The following is a 7,221-nucleotide window of genomic DNA, read 5'->3' on the forward strand; positions in this document are numbered from 1 at the left end:
ACTAGCCGCTCTGCATGAGAAAGATGTGTCAGTCTGCTTCCATAAAGATTACAGCCTTGGAAACCTTATGGGGGCAATTCTGCTCTGTCCTATAGGATCTCTATGAGTCGGAATCAACTTGATGGTAATGGTGTAATTTAAAAATAACAAGGATTTGAGATAATTAAATTATTTAAAGAGCTTTATTGAGATATAATTCTCATACCATAAAATTCACCTATTTAAAGTGTGCAATTCAATATTTGTTAATATATTCACAGAGGTGTGCAACCATTACCACTATCTAATTTTAGAACATTCTCACCATCCCATCACATCCCCCCCCAAAAAAAATCCATATCCATTAGCTGTCACTCCCCGTTTCCCTCCAACCTCTCCAGCCCCAGGTAACTACTAATCTATTTTCTGTCTCTATAGATTGCTTATTCTGGACATTTCATATCAACAGGATCATACAATATGTAGTCTTCTTTGGCTTCTTTTATTTAGTGTCATGTTTTCAAGTTCATCCATGTTGCAGCTTCTATCAGAATTTCTTTTTATGGCTGAATAATATTCCACTGTATGGATATACTACGATTTATCCATTTATCATTTCGTAGACATGAGATCGATTTCACACAATTGTTTCCATTTTGGGCTATGATGAATAATGCTATTGTAAACATTTGTGTACAGGTTTTTGTATGGGCATATTTTCAGTTCTTACAGATATATAACTAGAAGTGTAATTGCTGGGTCATATGATAACTCTATGTTTAATTTTCTGTGGAACTGCCAAACTTTTTTCATAGTGGCTGTACCACTTTACATTCCTATCAGGAACGAATGAGAGTTTCAGTTTCTCCACATCCTTACCAACACTTGCTATGGTCCACCTTTTTTATTATACCATCCTAGAGGGTGTAAACTGGTATCCCATTGTGTTTTTGATTGCATTTCCCTGATGACTAGTGATGTTGAAAATATTTTCATGTGCTTATTGGCCATTTATATATCTTCTTTGGATAAATTTCTATTCAAAAGCTTTGAATTTTCAATTTTTAATTGAGTTATTTATCATTTTATTGTTGAGTCATATTAAATCTTCATATATTCTGGATGTTGTTGTGTGTAGTCGAGTCAATACTGACTCATAGCGACCCTATATGACAGAGTAGAGCTGCCCCATAGGGTTTCCTGGGCTGAAATCATTACAGGGGCAGATCACTAGGTCTTTTCTTGCATGAATTTACTGGTGAATTCGAACCACTGACCTTTCAGTTAGCAGCTGAGTGCTTAACCATTGTGCCACCAGGGCTCCTTATATTCTGGATACTAGACCCTTATCACATATTTGATTTGCAGTTTTTTTTCCCCATACTGTCTTTCACTTTCTTAATAGTACCCTTTGATGCACAGATGTTTCTGATTTTGGTGAAGCCTAAATATAACTATGCATCTGTCAGTTTGTCGATCTGTGGTGGCTTGTGTAGTGCTGTGATAATGGAAGCTTTGCCACCAGTATTTGAAATACCAGCAAGGTCACCCTGGTGGACAGTTTTCAGCAGAGCTTCCAGTCTAAGACAGACTAGGAAGAATGACCTAGCAGTCTACTTCTGAAAAAATTAGCCAGTGAAAACTATATAAATAGTAGCAGAACATTGTCTGATATAGTGCCAGAAGATGAGCCCCTAAGATTGGAAGGCACTCAAAATACAACTGGGGTAGAGATGCCTCGTCAAAGTAGAGTCGACCTTAATGACGTGGATGGAGTCAATCTTTTGAGAACTTGATCTGCTGATGTGGCACAGCTCAAAATGAGAAGAAACAGCTAGCTTCAAACATCCATTAATAATCGGAACGTGGAATGTACCAAGTATGAATCTAGGAAAATTGGAAGTCGTCAAACATGAAATGGAATGCATAAACACTGATATCCTAGGCATTGGTGAGCTGAAGTGGACTCATATTGGCCATTTTGAATCAGAGAATCATATGGTCTGCTATGCTGGGAATGACAACTTGAAAAGGAATGGCATTGCATTCATCGTTGAAAAGAACATTTCAGGATCTACCCTGAAGTACAACACTGTCAGTGATGGAATAATATCCATATGCCTACAAGGAAGACCAGTTAATACGACTGTTATTCAAATTTCTGCACCAACCACTAAGGCCAAAGAGGAAGAAATTGAAGATTTTTACCAACTCCTGCAGTCTGAAATTGATCAAACATGCAATCAAGCTGCATTGATAATTACTGGTGATTGGAATGTGAAAGTTGGGAACAAAGAAGAAGGATTGGTGGTTGGAAAATATGGATTTGTTGTTAGAAATGATCGCATGATAGAAGTTTGCAAGACCAACAACTTCTTCATTGCATATACCTTTTTTCACCAACATAAACGGCGACTATACAAATGGACCTTGCCAGATGGAATACACAGGAATCAAATCAACTACATCTGTGGAAAGAGACGATGGAAAAGCTCAATATCATCATCAGAACAAGGCCAGGGGCTGACTGCGGAACAGACCATCAATTGCTCATATGCAAGTTCAAGTTGAAACTGAAGAAAATTAGAACAAGTCCACGAGAGCCAAAGTACAACCTTGAGTATATCCCACCTGAATTTAGAAACCATCTCAAGAATAGATTTGGTGCATGGAACACTAATAACCAAAGACCAGACAAGTTGTGGAATGACATCAAGGACATCATACATTAGGAAAACAAGAGGTCATTACAAAGACAGGAAAGAAAGAAAAGACCAAAATAGATGTCAGAAGAGACTCTGAAGGTTGCTCTTGAACATAGAGTAGCTGAAGTGAAAAGAAGAAATGAAGTAAAAGAGCTGAACAGAAGATTTCAAAGGGCAGCTTGAGAAGACAAAGTATTATAATGACATGTACAAAGACCTGGAGATAAAAAAACAAAAGAGAAGAATCACCTCAGCATTTCCCAAGCTGAAAGAACTGAAGAAAAAAATTCAAGCCTCTAGTTGAAGTTGAAGGATTCGATAGGGAAAATATTAAACAATGCAGGAAGCATCAAAAGAAGATAAAAGGAATACACAGAGTTACTGTTCTAAAATGAATTGGTTGACATTTGACCATTTCAGGAGGTAGAATATGATCAAGAACCAATGATACTGAAGGAAGATGTCTAAGCTGCGCTGAAGGCATTGGCAAAAAACAAGGCTGTAGGAATTGACAGAGTACTAATTGAGATGTTTCAACAAACGGATGCAGCCCTGGAAGCGCTTGCCCTTCTGTGCCAAGAAATTTGGAAGACAGCTACCTGGCCGAAAGACTAGAAGAGATCCATATTTGTACCCATTCCAAAGAAAGGTGATCCAACAGAATGCAGAAATTATCAAAGAATATCATTAATATCACATGCAAGGAAAATTTTGCTGAAGATCATTCAAAAGTGGTTGCAGCAGTACATCGACAGGGAACTGCCACAAGTTCAAGCCGGATTCAGAAGACGATGTGGAACCAGGGATATCATTGCTGATGTCAGATAGATTATGGCTGAAAGCAGAGAATACCAGAAAGATGTTTATCTGTGTTTTATTGACTGTGCAAAGGCATTCGACTATGTGGATCATAACAAGTTACAAATAAGATTGGCAAGAATGAAAATTGCAGAACACTTAATTGTGCTCATGAGAAACCTGTACATAGACCAAGAGGCAGTCATTCGAACAGAACAAGGGGATACTGCGTGGTTTAAAGTCAAGAACTGTGTGCATCAGGGTTGTATCCTTTCACTATACTTATTCAATCTGTATGCTGAGCAAATAACCCGAGAAGCTAGACTGTATGAAGAAGAACGAGGCATCAGGATAGGAGGAAGACTCATTAACAACCTGCTATATGCAGATGATACATCCTTGCTTGCTGAAAGTGAAGAAGACTTGAAGCACTTACAGATGAAGATCAAAGACCACCCCTTCAGGATGGATTACACCTCAACATAAAGAAAACACAAATCCTTACAACTGGTCCAACAAGCAACATCATGATCAGCAGAGAAAATATTGAAGAATTTCATTTTACTTGGATCCACAATCAGCACCCATGAAAACAGCAGTCGAGAAATCAAACAACACATTGCATTGGGCAAATCTGCTGCAAAAGACCTCTTTAAAGTGTTTAAAAGCAAAAATGTAATTTTAAGGACTAAGGTGCCCCTGACCCAAGCCATGATGTTTACAGTTGCCTCATGTGCATGCGAAAGCTGGACAATGAATAATGAAGACCGAAGAATAATTGATGCCTTTGAATTATGGTGTTGACGAACAATATTGAATATACCATGGACTGCCAGAGGAACGGACAAATCTGTCTTGGAAGAGGTACATCCAGAATACTGATTCGATGCAAGGATGGCAAGACTTCATCTCACATACTTTGGACATGTTATCAAGAGGAATCAGTCCCTGGAGAAGGACATCATGCTTGGTAGAGGCACAGCGAAAAAGAGGAAGACCCTCAACAAGATGGATTGACCTAGGAGCTGCAACAATGGGCTCAAGCATAACGATTGTGAGGATGGCGCAGGACCGAGAAGTGTTTTGTTCTGTTGTACATAGGGTCGCTATAAGTCGGAACTGACTCGTCGGCACCTAACAAAAACAATTTAACTAGTTTTCTTTTGTTACTTGTGTTTTTACTATCATCTAAGAAATCATTGCCCCCCAAAAAAGAAATCTTACCTAAATCAATGTTATGAAGATTTACTTTTGTGTTTGTTTCCTTCTAAGAGTTTTATAATGTTAGCTCTTACGTTTAGGTCAATGATCCATTATTAATTTTTTAATATGGCATAATGGATGGGTCCAACCTCAATCTTTTGCACGTGGCTGTCCCGTTGTCCCTGCACGATTGTTGAAGAGACTACTTTTTCCCCCGTTGAATGGTCTTGTCACCTTTGTTGGAAATCAATTAAAGTAAATATAAAGATTTATTTCTGGACTCTCAAATCTATTCCATTGACCTATATGTGTGTCCTTACGCCACCACCGCACTGTCTTAATTACTATAGCTTTTTAGTAAGTATTAAGATCATGAAGTATGGATCCTCCAACTATGTTCTTCTTTTACAAGATTGTTTTGGTAATTCTGGGTCCCTTGAATTTACATATGGATTTTAGGATTAGCTGTCAATTTCTGCAAAGAAGCCAGCTGGGATTTTGGCAGGAATTAGGTTGAATCTGTATATCGCTTTGGGTAGTATTTTCATTTTAACAATATTAAGTCTTTGAATCCGTGAACATGCAATGTCTTTCCATTTATTTACATCTTCTGTAATTTCTTTCAGCAATATTTTGTAGTTTTCAGCATACAAGTCTTGTACCTTCTTATTTAAATATGTTCCTGAATATTTTATTCTGTTGGTGGTATTATAGATGGAGTTATTTTGTTATTAGTTTTGGATTGTTCACTGCTAGTGTATGGAAATACAATTTATTTTTTTCTAATTTTATTGTGGTAAATATATGTAATAAAGCATTTGCTATTTTAATCGTTCTTCAGTGTACAGTTCAGTGACATTGATTACATTCATCATGTTGTACAACCATCATTACCATTATCTGTTTCCAAAAGTTTTTCATTGCCCCAAACAGAAACTCAGTACCCATTAAGCAATAACTCCACATTCCCCCCCCCTTCCTCTAGCCCCTGGAAACTATTAATATATTTTTGTCTCTAAGTAGATATTTATGTGAGATCATAAATATTTCTCCCTTTGTGACTGACTTATTTAACCTAGCATAATGTTTGCAAGGTTCATCCGTGTCATAGCATTTATCAGAACTTCATTTCTCCTTTGGCTGATTAATATGGCATTATACATACATACCACATTTGTTTATCTGTTCATCTGTTGATAGACATTTGGGTTTTTTCTGCCTTTTGGCTGTTGTGAATAATGCTGCAATGAACATTCTCATGCAAGTTTGTGTTTGAACACCTGTTTTCAGTTCTTTTGGGTATATACCTAGGAGTGGAATTGCTGGGTCATATGGTAATTTTGTGTTTAACTCTTTGAGGAACCACAAACCGTTTTCCACAGCACCTGCACCATTTTACATTCCCACCGGCAGTGGACGAGGGTACCAATTTGTCCACAGTCCACAAGTATTTCTGTATGTTGATTTTGTACCATGCAACCTTATTCAGCTTATTTATTAGTTCTCCTATTTTTTAGTGGGTTCCTTAGGATTTTCTGTATATAAGAGCGTGTCATCTGCAAATAGAGATAATCTTAAAAGACAAAGAATTTTAAACTGAGTACAGAAAATAATTTAGAGGAAATTAATCGCTTAAGATACATGCAGAAATAGTAGGAGGAAAGTGCCACTGCAGTTTATGTGATTTTAAATCCTGGCCCACACAAAGTACATCCTAATGTGGATTGCAAAGTAATTTGCAGTTGCTTTCTCACAACCACTTATAGTATTCTTAGGAAAGTTGTAGAGATCAGTGAGATGAAGCAAATAGGCATATGTTATATATTTTTTTAAAAATGCAGCATATTATTTATTTCAAAACAATAAACAATTGTCGTGTGTAAATTGGATTGTTTCAGTCTGTGCAGTCTGTATAGTTCCAGGCAACAGAACTAGGACCAGTGAGTGGATTTACTCCATGTGAGATTCAACTATGTAACCATTGGATTGTCCAAAAATGTAAAAAATTGTCTTGTGAGGTTATGGATAGAAGTGTTCCAGTGAGATGCTCTCATTAGTTCTCAACTTTGGCTGTACATTGTAATCACCTGGGGAACTTTTAAAAATCCAGTTGCTCATGCTGTACTGCAGACCAATTAAATTTGACTCTCAGTGTGTAAGACCCAGAATCAGTATATTTTAAAATTCCCAAGGGATTCCACTTGCAGCCAATGTCTAGAAACGCTGGGGGTAGATGATCACTGAAGGAGATATAATAGAAAACTGTTCAGTATTGGATGAAAAACTCCCTATCATTTGAATTCAGAAGATGTTCTTACTGAAGTAAGAAGATCCTCTTACTTAAGGAGGTAAATTTTTTTTCCCGTACAAAAATTTATACATACATTGTTATGTGACTCTAATTGCTCTCCCCATACTGTGACAGAAGACTCCTCCTTTCCACCCCTGATTCCCCATGTCCACTCAACCAGCACCTAACCCTTTCTGCTTTCCCGTCTCACCTCTGGACAGAAGCTGCTCATTTAGTCTCTTGTAT

The 7,221-nt window shown here is 37.4% G+C and overlaps 1 protein-coding gene across 2 annotated transcripts in view; it reads left to right on the forward strand.

The window, feature by feature from the left end:
- COL4A5 (collagen type IV alpha 5 chain) overlaps positions 1-7,221 on the forward strand; it is a 333,343-nt gene that overhangs the window by 182,134 nt on the left and 143,988 nt on the right. The window lies entirely within an intron of this gene.

This window comes from Trichechus manatus, unplaced genomic scaffold (assembly GCF_000243295.1).
Source record: "Trichechus manatus latirostris isolate Lorelei unplaced genomic scaffold, TriManLat1.0 scaffold00068, whole genome shotgun sequence".
Classification (NCBI taxonomy): domain Eukaryota; kingdom Metazoa; phylum Chordata; class Mammalia; order Sirenia; family Trichechidae; genus Trichechus; species Trichechus manatus.